Below are 15,844 nucleotides of genomic sequence, written 5' to 3'. Positions count from 1 at the left end.
ATGAGTTGAGTTGAAATTGAATCCAGACAAGACAGAGGTACTCCTGGTCAGTCGCAAGGCCGAACAGGGTATAGGGTTACAGCCTGTGCTGGATGGGGTCGCACTCCCCTTGAAGGCGCAGGTTCGCAGCTTGGGTGTGATCCTGGACTCATCGTTGAGCCTGGAGCCCCAGGTCTCAATGATGACCAGGGGAGCATTTGCACAGCTCAGGCTCGTGCGCCAGCTGCGCCCGTACCTCGGGAAGTCTGACTTGGCCACGGTAGTACACGCTCTGGTCACATCCCGCCTTGACTACTGCAACGCTCTCTACGTGGGGCTGCCCTTGAAGACGGCCCGGAAGCTCCAGCTGGTCCAGCGCGCGGCAGCCATATTACTAACAGGAGCGGGACGCAGGGAGCATACAACGCCCTTGTTGTACCAGCTCCACTGGCTGCCGATCTGCTACCGGGCCCAATTCAAGGTGCTGGTGTTGGCCTACAAAGCCCTAAACGGTTCCGGCCCAAAATACCTTTCTGACCGCATCTCGGCCTATGAGCCCACGAGGACTTTGAGAGCGTCCGGGGAGGCCCTTCTCTCGATCCTGCCTGCCTCACAGGCACGCCTGGCGGGGACGAGAGACAGGGCCTTCTCGGTGGTGGCCCCTCGGCTGTGGAACACCCTTCCTGTGGACATCAGACTGGCACCCTCCCTTATGACATTCCGCAAGAGACTCAAGATGTGGTTGTTCGAGAAGGCGTTTGAATAAGTGCTGCAAAAAATTGGCAATGACGATAGGAACGGAACACGGATAACGATATTTGGATTGTGGTTCAACGATGAGACGTCGCGAATGACTTGTTGTAATTGTATTATTGATATTGATGTTGTTGTTTGATAATGTTTTTGATATTGCTAATTGATGTTAGTATATGTTGTAATTGCACCTTATTTTACATGTTGTACACCGCCGTGAGTCGCCCAAGGGCTGAGAACGGCGGTCTATAAGCACAGTAAATAAATAAATAAATAAATAAATAAATGACCAACAGAAAATACTAGACATTGGTGGACATTGACCTTGAGTTTTGGAGTTGTAGTTCACCTACATCCAGAGAGCACTGTGGACTCAAACAATGATGGATCTGGACCAAACTTATCATGAATACTCAATATGCCCAGATGTGAACACTGGTGGAGATTGGGGGAAATAGACCTTGTCATTTGGGAGTTGTAGTTGCTGGGATTTATAGTTCAACTACAATCAAAGGGAATTCTGAGCCCCACCAACGATAGAATTGGCCTAAACTTTCCACACAGAACCCCCATGACCAACAGAAAATATGTGTTTTCTGATGGTCTTTGATGACCCCTCTGACACCCCTTCACGACCCGCCCCCAAGGGGTCCCGACCCCCAGGTTGAGAACCACTGCTCTAGACGATGGCCATACAGCCCGAAAAAACCTACAACAACCCAGTGATTCCGGCCATGCAAGCCTTCGACAATACATTAAAATAGAATTCAATTGCAATGGGAATAATGAAGGCAAGTAATATAAAACTGACTAAGAATCTCAGCAAGAGGGATCATGTATCTTTCAGCAATACAAAGACAGAGCAAAAAGTTTTTAAAATAACTAAAACACATCAAATTAGATATAAAACTAGAAAAATAGCTTCTTTACTAATGTGAATCTGATATGTTCCAATCATCCGCCAGGGGGCAGTCCATGACCTTAGTTCAAAACTCAGTCAAGAGGACAGTAGGTGGCCACCAGGAGAGTGTCCTGTTGATATTCCCTTTCAGCAGACCGGTTTTATGGACCTTAACTGTGAAATATGACACCTCCTTCTGATTACTACCAACCGGATACCTTGGATCAAAAAGCATATATATCTGAAGCTTAACAAGCCACTGCTAAGAGTATAAAACTCTTATGAGTCATTGCTTTCATCTCTGATAGATAGCTAATATCCAATGCCTTTTGTTTGGCTGCATAAAACACAGATGAAAACAGCAGGTGATGGCTAGGTAGGTGTGGACAATGCTAGAATATGCTGTATGGTAATTCTATTACTTTTTAACAATTATCAAATTTCCCTCCATAGCTATATGCATATTTAGGTAGGGATACATGTCACATGGGTGGGATCTGCATTGCAGAATTATAGCAGCATGACAACATATAAATTGCCATGGTGCAATGCTATGGAATTCTTGGATGTGTAGTTTTGTGAGATATTTATTTCTTCAGTCAGAGTACTCAGGGGTCCCAACAAACTACAGATCCCGGGATTCCACAGAATTTTTATTTATTTATTTCTGTATAAAACTGATTAAAAAAATTTAAGGAGCGCAGGCGACTAAATATTCTTTGATCAAAAACGGGCAACAGCAATGGCATTGTCTGTAGCCTCCAACAACTCTTCCTCTATACATGAGGCAGGGCACAGTGGACAAGCATACAGATGTGGAGTTGTCTGTTCTGCTCCATAGTCACACAAGGTGTGGGATTCTTTTAGTTAGTGCCATTTTGCCAGGTTGTTCAATGTATTGTCGAAGGCTTTCATGGCTGGAATCACTAGGTTCTTGTGGGTTTTTTCGGGCTATAGGGCCATGTTCTAGAGGCATTTCTCCTGATGTTTCGCCTGCATCTATGGCAAGCATCCTCAGAGGTAGTGAAGTCTGTTTCTATGCAGGTAGTGAGGTCCCTGAATTCGAACCTGTGACCTTTCGGTCAGCAAGTTCAGCAGCTCAGCACTTTAACCTACTGCGTCACTGGGGGCTCCTTAATCTGACTGCTGTTTATTCTCTGCAGCCTCTCTAAACCAACATAGTTTTCTAACTATCAGCGCTGCCTCCGGAAAATCCTGCAAATCTCTTGGGAAGACAAACCAACAAACGTCAGCGTGCTGGAAGAAGCAAAGACCACCAGCATTGAAGCGATGGTCCTCTGCCATCAACTCCGCTGGGCCAGCCACGTTGTCCGGATGCCCGACCACCATCTCCCAAAGCAGTTGCTCTACTCCGAACTCAAGAATGGAAAATGGAATGTTGGTGGACAGGAAAAGAGATTTAAAGATGGGCTCAAAGCCAACCTTAAAATCTCTGGTATGGACACTGAGAACTGGAAAGCCCTGGCCCTTGAGCGCTCCAGCTGGAGCTCAGCTGTGACCAGCAGTGCTGCAGAATTCGAGGAGGCACGAGTGGAGGGTGAAAGAGAGAAACGTGCCAGGAGGAAGGCGCGTCAAGCCAACCCCGACCGGGACTGCCTTCCACCTGGAAACCAATGCCTTCACTGTGGGAGAAGATGTGGGTCAAGAATAGTGCTCCACAGCCACCTACGAATCCACAAGGAAACCCATCATGGAAGACCATCTTACTCGTCCAACGAGGGATCGCCTAAGTAAGTAAGTAAGTAAGTAAGTAAGTAAGTCGTTTTCTAACAAGATGGAAAACTCATCTGGAACTTTGGAAGGAAAAAGCAGGTGGAACTAGCGAGGTAGAAGGAAAGCCATTACTTGTTACATTTTTTTGTAATGGGGCAACATTGCTACTTGTATGCTACTTGTATGTATTAAGGCAACTTTAGGATATTATTCTGTTTCATGATCTCCCCCTAAGAAATAATGGTTAGTTGATTCTTCAAAACATTTGTTTTTGAAAAGTCTTTCTAAGGGATTTTCGAAGTGATTTCTTTCTTTAAAAAATTAGAAGTAGCACATTTGTAGCACAAGATTTGCAAGGGACATTGCGCATTACTGTCAGATAATGAACAACAGATGATGAGGGCAGGGGCGGCTCAAGTCATTACGCAAAGTAAGCCTTTGCAGTACAGTTGATTTTGCCCAGGGGCGCTCTTGAGGCGCTCTTGGGGGAAAATAGACCTTGACATATGCGAGTTGTAGTTACTGGGATGTATAGTTCACCTACAATCAAAGAGCATTCTGAACTCCACCAGTGATGGAATTGAATCAAATATGGCACACAGAACTCCCACGGCAAACAGAAAATATATATCAGTGATTGGTTGGGGGGGGGGGGGGGCAAAATACTGTTTGCTTACAGTTGAAAATTACCTAGGGCCGCCTCTGGATGAGGGGTAACCATCAAGTTGGAGAAGGATTAAGCATCCTCCTTACTACTCTGTCTTTGCTCTTTGGCTCCACCGTTTGAGCTGTACCTTTAAATTTGCTAAAATTAGGATATGGCAAGGGTTAGTTTATATAAGTGTAACTCTGGCCTGAAAAAGGTGTGAACTGAAGAAACCTACACAATTCAAGGAAACAGGCAGTCCCTGAAGGCAGTGGAGTAATTTTCTTGCCATCTACTTTATATTTCTTTACCGCTCATCTGCAATTTTAATTTCCACTTCATTTAATTAAACCAAAGAAGTGTGTGTGTAAATCATCCAAAGTAAAATATGATATTTAAGTAATACACCGGACACTCACCATTCTAGTAATAAAACACAAAACTAAATAGATGTAGACTATGCTCAAAGGCAGTAACTTAGATTTTACTCCCCATTTAAATAAGACTCTGAAACTTTTCCATTATGACAAACAAAACCTATTACTGGATATGATGGGCAAACATTGGAAAACGGTTTCTGCACTATATTAAAAAGGTCAAAATGTGATGTAACTACCAGGCCTAGGAATATCATAACTATTTATTTATTTATTTGCTTTATTTCTATACCGCGTTTCTCAACCTATAATAGGTGACTCAATGCGGTTTACACAATATTAATTACCACAACAATAACAATTAAAACACAGCATACCCAATAACAAACACACAACCATTCATACAATGCCTCGATCGCAACCAAGATCCAGTCTCATATCCTTATACCGTTCCTATGTTCAGTTTACCGTCATTCTGTGTACAATTGCGCTGATTAGCCAAACGCTTGCTCAAAAAGCCAGGTTTTGAGCTTCTTCCTAAATGCCAGCAACGAAGGGGCCTGTCTGATGTCGCTTGGTAGGGCATTCCATAACCGAGGGGCCACCACCGAGAAGGCCCTGTCTCTCGTTCCCGCCAACCGTGCCTGTGACGCAGGCGGAACCGAGAGCAGGGCCTCCCCGGACGATCTTAATGTCCGTGTCGGTTCATAGGAGGAGATGCGTTCGGAGAGGTAGGTGGGGCCGGAACCGTTTAGGGCTTTGTAGGCTAATGCCAGCACCTTGAATTGTGCCCGGTAGGGAATTGGCAGCCAGTGGAGCTGGCTCAACAGAGGAGTGGTATGCTCCCTGAGAGCTGCTCCTGTTAGCAACCTGGCTGCCGAGCGCTGGACCATCTGGAGCTTCCGGGCAGTCTTCAAGGGCAGCCCCACGTAGAGCGCGTTGCAGTAATCTATGCGGGATGTGACCAGAGTGTGGACTACCGTGGCCAAGTCCGACTTCCCGAGGTACGGGCGCAGCTGGCGCACGAGCCGAAGCTGTGCAAATGCTCCCCTGGCCACCGCTGAGACCTGAGGCTCCAGGCTCAGCGATGAATCCAGGGTCACACCCAAGCTGCGAACCTGCGTCTTCAGGGGGAGTGTAACCCCGTCCAACACAGGCTGTAACCCTATGCCCCGTTCGGCCTTTCGACTGACCAGGAGTGCCTCTGTCTTGTCTGGATTCAACTTCAATTTGTTCACCCTCATCCAGTCCGACACAGCAGCCAAGCACCGGTTCAGGACCTGAACAGCCTCCTTAGAAGTAGGTGGAAAGGAGTGACAGAGTTGGACATCATCTGCGTACAGATAACACCGCACCCCGAAACTCCGGATGATCTCTCCCAACGGCTTCATGTAGATGTTAAACAACATGGGGGACAGTATTGAACCCTGCGGGACCCCACAAGACAAAGGTTGTGAGGACGAGCAGCTGTCCCCCATCAACACCTTCTGGGTACGACCCTCTAGGAAGGACCCGAGCCACTGTAAAACAGTGCCACCAAGGCCCATTCCCGCGAGGCGTCCCAGAAGGATACCGTGGTCGACGGTATCGAAGGCCGCTGAGAGATCCAGCAGGACCAACAGGGACACACTCCCCCTGTCGAGCTCTCTGCGGAGATCATCCACTAAGGCGACCAGGGCTGTCTCGGTACCATGTCCCGGCCTAAAGCCAGACTGTGCCGGATCCAGATAATCAGTGTCTACCAAGAATACCTGGAGTTGTGAGGCCACCACACGTTCCAGGACTTTGCTCAAAAAGGGAAGATTGGAAACAGGCCGATAGTTGACGAATTGAGTGGGGTCTAGTGATGGTTTTTTCAACAGCGGTTTTATTACAGCTTGTTTTAAGCTGGCTGGAATATTGCCTTCCCGAAGGGAGGCATTAACCACCACCTCCACCCACTCGGCCAATCCCCCTCTGGCCTCCTTTAGAAGCCAGGATGGGCAGGGGTCTAGGATGCATGTGGTAGCTCTCATTCCTCCAAGTATCTTGTCCACATCCTCGGGTTTCACCAATTGAAATGAATCCATCAAAATCGGACAAGCAGATGCTCGTGTTACATCCTCAGAGACTGCCGTTAACGTGGTATCCAGGCCAGAGCGGATCAAAGCGACTTTGTCCGCAAAGAACCGAGCAAATGCTTCACAGCGGGCCGTCGAGTTGTCAGGGTTCCCATCCGGAGTGGTGGGGTTCAATAGCCCTCTGACAACTCGAAACAACTCTGCCGGACGGTTCTTTGAGGACGCAATATTGGCCGCAAAGAAAGCTTTCTTTGCCGCCTTTATTGCCACGGCATATGCCCTTAATAGGGCAACAAACCGTGTTCGATTTAACTCGCTCAGGTCCGAACGCCACACGCGCTCTAGTCTCCTCTTCCTTCGCTTCATCGCTGCCAGCTCCTCGTTGAACCAAGGTGCTGGTTTAGCTCGGCTACTTGAGAGGGGACGTTCCGGAGCAATCGTGTTTATGGCCCTAGTCATCTCCCCATTCCAGAGAGACACCAGGGCTTCAACAGAATCACCAACCGAGGTGGCAGGAAAATCCCCAAGAGCCGTCAGGAATCCGTTCGGATCCATAAGCCTCCTGGGGCGGACCATCTTAATGGGTCCCCCACCTCTGCAGAGGTTGGAAGGTGTGGTGAGTCTAAATCTGACCAGATAGTGGTCGGTCCATGGCAACGGAGAGGTGGATAACTCCTCAACACCGCCACCTTGCTCCCATCCCTGACAGAAAACCAAATCTAATGTGTGTCCCGCACAGTGGGTGGGGCCAGATACTTGTTGGGACAGCCCCATGGTTGCCATGGATGACATGAAGTCCTGAGCCGCTCCTCCTAGGGAAGTCTCGGCATGTACATTGAAGTCCCCCAGCACAAGAAGCCGTTGAGACTCCAATGCCAGGCTCGAGACCACCCCCGCTAGCTCAGGTAGGGAGACCGTAGTGCAGCGAGGTGGGCGGTACACTAACAGAATCCCTATTCTGTCCCGGTCGCCCACCCTCAGGTGGACACACTCGAAATTGGTTGACTGTGGAATGGGGCCTCTGGTCAGAGGGATAGAATTTTTATAGACCACCGCAACTCCGCCTCCCCGCCCTCCAGGTCTCGACTGGTGCTGTACAGAGAATCCTGGCGGACAAAGCTGGGTCAAATTAACTCCTCCAGCTTCATCCAGCCAGGTCTCTGTAATGCACGCCAGATCTGCCCGTTCCTCCAAGATTAGATCTTGGATGAAAGATGTTTTGCCATTGACAGATCTGGCGTTCAGCAGCACCATCTTCAACCCAGAGGGACTGCCAACCTGGGTACACCCACTTACCAAGTCAGGAGACCGATTACAAGTAATTAAGTTTTTTTTCCTTCTTTCCCTAGGCCGAATTTGGGCTGTAAAATTTTTACTATTTCTAGGCCGAATTAGCCGAATTGGTGGTCTCCCTTTCCCGTATCTCCCCCTCCCCGTCACGGGCTCTATGGGGGCCCCCCGGCCAGTGGAATACCCTTCTTCTACCATATTGCACTTAGAATTCGTAGTTTCAACCCATGACTTGTACCAGATTATATACTTTTGCCACTCAGTCTCAGTCCAATTCTTTCCTATTCCTGGTGTGTTAATTCCAGGATCCCCCCACCCGTTCCACCCTCTATTGTCCTCCCAGTCCACCAGTAACACAATAAGCAGACCCCAAGGGAGGAATGCTGACATTGGGGAACAGAGTTGATACAGGGTTGAGGTAGGATATTAGGTTCAAGTAGTAGTAGATTTTAAATTGCTAGGTCTTAAAGTGCTAAAGATTTAGTCTAAGCTGTTAAAGTGCATAGAAAGCTATTAAGTGCATACAATAACGCGTTATCAGAGACTGACTGCTATGGTGGTCACTTAATAACCTTACTTATACAGGGTTAAAGTGCAAGTTGTTGGATGAAGTGCTGACCGTTGTATACCTTAGCAGAACAGATGACAACTAGAACAGATGACAAAAAAAAAATGACGGTAATACTCATTCAGAAGCATTTTGATACTTTTAACAAGTATCCAGCAGTGAATTCTATGAATATTATGAACTTAGATGAAGGTTTAGAGGGTATGCTGATGACACCAAATTAGAAGGGATAGCTAATACTCCAGAGGACAGGATCAGAATTCAAAATGACCTTCACAGATTAGAGAGCTGGGTCAAAACTAACAAACTGAATTTCAACAGGGACAAATGTAAAATACTACACTTTAAACGAAAGCTGACTGGCACAACCTGGGGATCACAACCAGACACAGTGAAGACATCTGCCCTTGCGCTATGCTACTCTGCTGCATGCCCAGTGTGGAACACATCTCACCACACTAAAACAGTAGATGTGGCTCTTAATGAGACATGCCGCATTATCACAGGGTGTCTGCGCCCCACACCACTGGAGAAATTACACTGCTTAGCCGGTATTGCACCACCTGACATCCGCCGGGAAGTAGCAGCCAATAGTGAAAGGACCAAGGCAGAGACATCTCCAGCTCATCCCCTGTTTGGGTATCAGCCAGCACGTCAACGACTTAAATCAAGACATAGTTTTCTTAGATCTACAGAGACACTCGCTGGAACACCCCAGCAAGCAAGAGTCCAAAAGTGGCAGGCCCAAACCCAGCACCACAATCCATGGGTGATTCCAGATGAGAGACTCCCCCCTGGGCACACAGAAGACTGGGCAACTTGGAAGGCGCTGAACAGACTGCGCTCTGGCACCACGAGATGCAGAGCCAACCTTCAGAAATGGGGCTACAAAGTGGAATCCACAACATGCAAGTGTGGAGAAGAGCAAACTACAGACCACCTGCTGCAATGCAACCTGAGCCCTGCCACATGTACAATGGAGGACCTTCTTGCGGCAACACCAGAGGCACTCCAAGTGGCCAGATACTGGTCAAAGGACATTTAACTAACTACCAAGTTTGCAAAATCTGTGTTTTTTTTTTCCTTTTTAATCTGTGTGTTTGTTTTGTTCTGTTAGAATTGTAACACAACGGTATGGTTGCTGATGACACAATAAATAAATAAAGCAGAAAATATTAAATGCAAAGATACAGGATGGGTGACACCTGGCTTGACAACACTCCATGTGAAAAAAGATCTTGGAGTCTTCATGGACAAGTTGAACATGAGCCAACAGTCCGATGCAGCAGCTAAAAAAGCCAATGGGATTTTGGGCTGCATCAAAAGGAGTCGAATTCTAGATCAGTGGTTCTCCAGAACTCCTAGACCAGTAGTTCTCAACCTGTGGGTCCCCAGATGTTTTTGCCTTCAAGTCCCAGAAATACTAACAGCTGGTAAACTGGCTGGGATTTCTGGGAGTTGTAGGCCAAAACACCTGGGGACCTACAGGTTGAGAACCACTAGTCTAGATAGAGTCATGGTGCCTTTATATTTGGCTATATTTAGACTTCACCTGGAATACTGTGTCCAGTTCTGGGCACCACAGGTTAAAAGAGATATTGACAAGCTGCAAGGCATCCAGATGAGAGTGACTAAAATGATCAAAGATCTGGAGACCATGCCCTATGAGGAACGTCTTAAAGACTGGGTATGTTTAGCTTGAAAAAGAGAAGGCTGAGAGGAGACATGATGACCATGTATAAATATGTGAGAGGAAGTCATAGGGAGAAGGGAGCAAACTTAAATGAATTGTATATTTTAACATGTTGTAAACCGCAATGAGTCGCCGCACAGGCTGAGAAATTAGCGGTATACAAGCATACCAAATAAATAAATAAATAAATAAACTTGTTTACTGCTTCCCTGGAGGCTAGGACACAGAACAATGGCTTCAAACTACAAGAAAGGAGATTCCATCTGAACATGAGGAAGAACTTCCTGACTGTGAGAGCCATTCAGCAGTGGAACTCTCTGCCCTGGAGTGTGGTGGAGGCTCCTTCTTTGGAAGCTTTTAAACAGAGGCTAGATGGCCATCTGTCAGGGGTGATTTGAATGCAATTTTCCTGCTTCTTGGCAGGGGGTTGGACTGGATGGCCCATGAGGTCTCTTCCAACTCATAAGAAGCGAGCAGGCTTTTTCTGCTGCCGAGGAAACTAGGACCCGAAGCTATGGGTTCAAATTACAGGAAAGAAGATTCAACCTGAACATTAGGAAGAACTTCCTGACTGTAAGAACTGTTCAGGAGCAGAACTCTCTTCCTCGGAGTGTGGTGGAAGCTCCTTCCTTGAAAACTTTTAAACAGAGGCTGGACGGCCATCTGTCAGGGGTACTTTGATTGTGTTTGCAGATGACCAAGACAGTTTTAAAACAGGGTATTTTAATATTTAGATAAATGTTTTTAATGTTTATGTATGCATATAATTAATTCTTGTCCTAGCATTGAATGTTTGCCGTATATTTGCTGTGCTCTGTCCTCTCACCACTCTTACAACCACCATGTCAGACTACACAGAGAAGCCATTGAAATCCACAAGCATGTGGACAATTTCAACAGAAAGGAAGAAACCATGAAAATGAACAAAATCTGGCTACCAGTATTAAAAAACTCAAAAATTACAACAGAAAAACTACAGAGAGTAAACAATCAGGCACATCAAATCACCTCTCAACAAAAGATTCCCCCAGGCACTTCCAAGCCATTAAATGCTAATCAAGGTGGTCAGTTGAAACATTCACACATAGCTCCAGCAGACAAAAGTCCTTTGTCCCACCCTGGTCATTCCACAGATATATAAACCCATTTTCCTACTTCCAACAGACCTCACTACCTCTAGGATGTTTGCCATAGTTGCAGGCGAAACGTCAGGAGAAAATGCCTCTAGATCATGGCCATATAGCCTGGAAAAACCAACAACAACCCAGTGATTCCGGCCATGAAAGCTTTCGACAATACATCTCACAAATATTACTGGAAGAGCTGTACCAAAAATTCTTCACCCCAATATTGATTGCTCAGTGCAGGTCCAACATTTTGCAGACCCACAACACACTACAGATTGCACAGTTCACTAGAGCATTAACATAGACGTAGTGTAAAACAACCCCATGGTGGATTCATGCTTCAGTTTCAGATTGAAGACCATTATATAGCCATTTGTTGCTCGATATTATTAAGTTATGAACAGTCAGTTTTGGAACTGAAATTTTGGATTCGGCTCCTGCATCATTGAAACTATATGGACCGGTGCAGTTTCTCTGTCTTTTTTGGATACTGGCCCAAGTTGTAATTCTGTCCTTTTTTTACAAGAAAGATACAGCAATATATTTAAAATTTATAGGTTCAATATATATTTTAATTGAATCGATAACATATGAGCATGGATCATTTCAGCCCTTCCACAGAGCAGGAGAAAAGAAAGAAGACGCAAACTTCAATTTTGGGATCTTCTGACTTTTGAACACATCTGATGTGTCAAACTCAGAAGACACTGACCTGTGAGGTCCCGCAAGGCTCTATTCTGTCTCCCATGCTTTTTAACATCTACATGAAACTGCTGGGAGAGGTCATCCGGAGTTTTGGAGTTGGGTGCCACCTCTATGCAGATGACACACAGCTCTACTACTCCTTTCCACCTAACTCCAAGGAAGCCCCTCAGGTGCTGGATGAGTGCCTGGCCACTGTGACTGTCTGGATGAGGATGATCAATCCTGACAAGACAGAGGTCCTCCTGGTTGATCGTAAACCGGTTCGGTGTATAGGGTGTCAATCTGTGCTGGACGGGATTACACTCCCCCTGAAGTCACAGGTCCGCAGTTTGGGTGTCCTCTTGGATTAATTACTTACGCTTGAGGCTCAGGCGTCAGCGGTGGCCAGGAGGGCTTTTGCACAATTGAGAGTCGTGCGCCAACTGCGACCATACCTCGTAAAGGCTGATCTGGCCGGGGTGGTCCATGCCTTGGTCACCTCTAGATTGGACTACTGTAATGAGCTCTACGTGGGGCTGCCCTTGAAAACGGTTCGGAAATTCCAACTGGTTCAACAGGCGGCGGCCAGGTTGTTAACTGGTGCTTCTTACAGAGAGAGGTCAACCCTCCATTGGCTGCTGTTCATTTTCTGGTCCCAATTCAAGGTGCAGGTGCTCACCTACAAAGCCCTAAACGGTTTGGGACCTGCCTACCTGCGTGACCGCATCTCCGTATATGAACCCACACGATCCCTCCATTCATCTGGAGAGGCCCTGCTCACGATCCCACCTGCATCGCAAGTGCGTTTGGTGGGGACAAGGGACAGGGCCTTCTCTGTGGTAGCCCCCCGACTCTGGAACTCTCTCCCCAAGGACATCAGACAAGCCCCAACTTTGGCAGTTTTTAGGAAGAGCTTGAAGACCTGGCTGTTCCAGTGTGCCTTTCCAGAATAGGAAACTCCCAGCATCATGTCCCTTCGGGAGATGTTAGCGGGGTACAAATAAAGTTAATAATAATAATAATAATAATAATAATAATAATAACAATAATAATTGTGAAGACACCCCAGTCCCCAGCTCACAAGATACAGAAGGGCAAGAAATCATTGCCCAGTTTGAGAAGTCCAAGGAATGGCTTTACTAAGAGTCAAATTCCAACAGGCTCATAAAGATGTGCGTACTGTGGAGCTGGGACATGCTGCGTCTGCTTGTGGTTAATCCCATCACAACCCAGATGTATATAACATTAAGTAGGCCACAGATCTGTCTTTGGCCAAGGTTTTTATGACAATATAACAATTGCTCAGAGTAACATCTCCTATATAAAACTGACACAGAAATCGGGGACATTACATCGGCCCCCTCCCTCTTAACATTTTGGAAAAGAGTCAAGACTTGGTTGTTTGAGCAAGCGTCTGAAAATGCAAGGTAAAAGACATAGGAACTGGAACAACTGGACGGCGAGATTGGACATTGTTTTTATTAGGAGACAGAAATGATCTATGTTTTAATACTCTTGTTATGGTTTTATATTATGCGTTAATGTTTTTTAATGTTTTATGGTGTTTTTGGGCATCGAATCGTTGCTACTGTAAACCGCCCTGAGTCACCTGAGAAGGGCGGTATACAAATACAGTTTGTTTGTGTGTGTGTGTGTGTGTATGTATGTATATATATATAAAATGCTCTGTGCATAATGAGTACCTTATAAACAAAAGAACCAATGAACAAAATCACACCAAATTTGGCAACAAAACGTCTCACAACACAAGGAGTGACCATCACTCAAAAAAAAAAATATGTTTTTGTCATTTGGGAGTTGTAGTTGCTGGGATTTACAGTTCAGCTACAATCAAAGAGCATTCTGAACTCTAATAACTATGGAATTGAACCAAACTTGGCACACAGAACTCCAATGAAAATACTGGAAGGGTTTGATGGGAATTGACCTTGAGTTTGACAGTTACAGTTCACCTACATCCAGAGGCGGCCCTAGGTAATTTTCAACAGTAAGCAAACAGTATTTTGCCCCCCCCCCCCCATTTCCCAACCAATCACTGATATATATTTTCTGTTCGTCGTGGGAGTTCTGTGTGCCAAGTTTGGTTCAATTCCATCATTGGTGGAGTTCAGAATGCTCTTTGATTGTAGGTAGGATGTATAGTTATACATCCCAGTAACTGCAACTCGCATGTGTGAAGGTCTATTTTCCCCCAAGAACGCCTCAAGAGTGCCCCTGGGCAAAATCAACTATACTGCAAATGCTTACTTTGCGTAATGGGTTGAGCCGCCCCTGCCTACATCCAGAGAGCACTGTGGACTCAAACAAGGATGGATCTGGACCAAACTTTGCACAAGCACTCAATACACCCAAATATGAACACAGATGGAGTTTGGGGGAAACAGACCTTGACATTTGGGAATTGTAGTTACTGGGATTTATAGTTCACCTATAAACAAAGAGTATTCTGAACCCCACCAATGATAGAATTGGGCCAAACCTCCCACACAGAAACCCCCATGTGGGCCACAGCAACGCATGGCAGGGGAATGCTAGCCTCTCTATATAAATGCTCTGTGCATAATGAATACCTTAAAAACAAAAGAACCAATGAACGAAATCACACCAAATTTGGCAACAAAACGTCTCACAACACACGGAGTGACCATCACTCAAAAATTATGATTTTGTCATTTGGGAGTTGTAGTTGCTGGTACTTATAGTTCACCTACAATCAAAGAGCATTATGAACTCTAACAACTATGGAATTGAACCAAACTTGGCACACAGAACTCCCATGACCAACAGAAAATACTGGAAGGGTTTGGTGGGCAATGACCTTGAGTTTGGGAGTTGTGGTTCACCTACATCCAGAGAGCACTGTGGACTCAAACAATGGTGGATCTGGACCAAACTTGGCACAAGCACTCAATACGCCCAAATATGAACTCAGATGGAGTTTGGGGGAAATAGACCTTGACATTTGAGTGTTGTAGTCACTGGGATTCACAGTTCACCTACAATCAAAGAGCATTCTGAAACCCACCAATGACAGAATTGGGGCAAACTTCCCACACGGAACCCCCATGACCAACAGAAAATACTTAAGGCCATCCAATCCAACTCCCTTCATCAGGGCAAGAAAACATAATAAAAGTCCTCCTGACAAAGAGCCATCCAGCTATAGATATAAAGATAGATAGATAGATAGATAGATAGAATGTTAAACAACAGAGGGGAGAGAATGGCCCCCTGAGGAACCCCACAAGATAGAGGGGACCTCTCAGAGACCAGGCCTCCCTCTCCACTCGCTGTCCACGGTTGTGAAGAAAGGAGGACAGCCAATTTAAAGCTGCCCCCGACTCCAACAGCAGCAAGGCGGTGGATCAAAAGTTTGTGGTCAACTGTGTCAAATGCTGCTGTGAGATCCAATAAAACAAGCAGCGCTGACCCGCCCTGGTCAAGCTGGCTAGATAGGGAGTTGTAGTTGCTGGGATTTATAGTTCACCTACAATCAAATAGCATGATAGAATTGAACCAACCGGGTCATACAGGACTCCCATGACCAACAGAATACACTAGAAGTGTTTGGTGAGCATTGACCTTGAGTTTGGGATTTGTAGTTCACCTACATCCAGAGACTACCATGGACGCAAACAATGATGGATCTGGACCAAACTTGGCACAAATATTCCATATGCCCAAATATGCACACAGATGGAGTTTGGAAGAAATAGACCTTGACATTTGGGAGTTGTAGTTACTGGGATTTATAGTTCACCTACAATCAAAGAGCGTTCTGAACCCCACCGACAGAATTGGGCCAAACTTCCCTCAGAGAATCCCCATGACCAACAGAAAATACTCAAGACTATCTAGTCCAACTCCCTTCACCAGGGCAAGAAAACGTAATCAAAGCCCTCCTGACGAAGAGCCATCCAGCCATAGATATAGATAGATATGATTCACACACACTCACACAGATATAGTATCATAGATTTGAAAGGGACCCCTGCAGAAGGACAAATATAT

The 15,844-nt window shown here is 46.0% G+C and overlaps 1 protein-coding gene across 1 annotated transcript in view; it reads right to left on the bottom strand.

Moving 5' to 3' along the window:
• The window catches only part of COL13A1 (collagen type XIII alpha 1 chain), a 219,722-nt gene that overhangs the window by 94,808 nt on the left and 109,070 nt on the right, over positions 1–15,844 (bottom strand). The gene's annotated exons all lie outside the window — the stretch shown is intronic.

This window comes from Anolis sagrei, chromosome 3 (genome assembly GCF_037176765.1).
Source record: "Anolis sagrei isolate rAnoSag1 chromosome 3, rAnoSag1.mat, whole genome shotgun sequence".
In the NCBI taxonomy this organism is placed as follows: domain Eukaryota; kingdom Metazoa; phylum Chordata; class Lepidosauria; order Squamata; family Dactyloidae; genus Anolis; species Anolis sagrei.
This window is presented reverse-complemented; position numbering and strand designations above follow the sequence as displayed.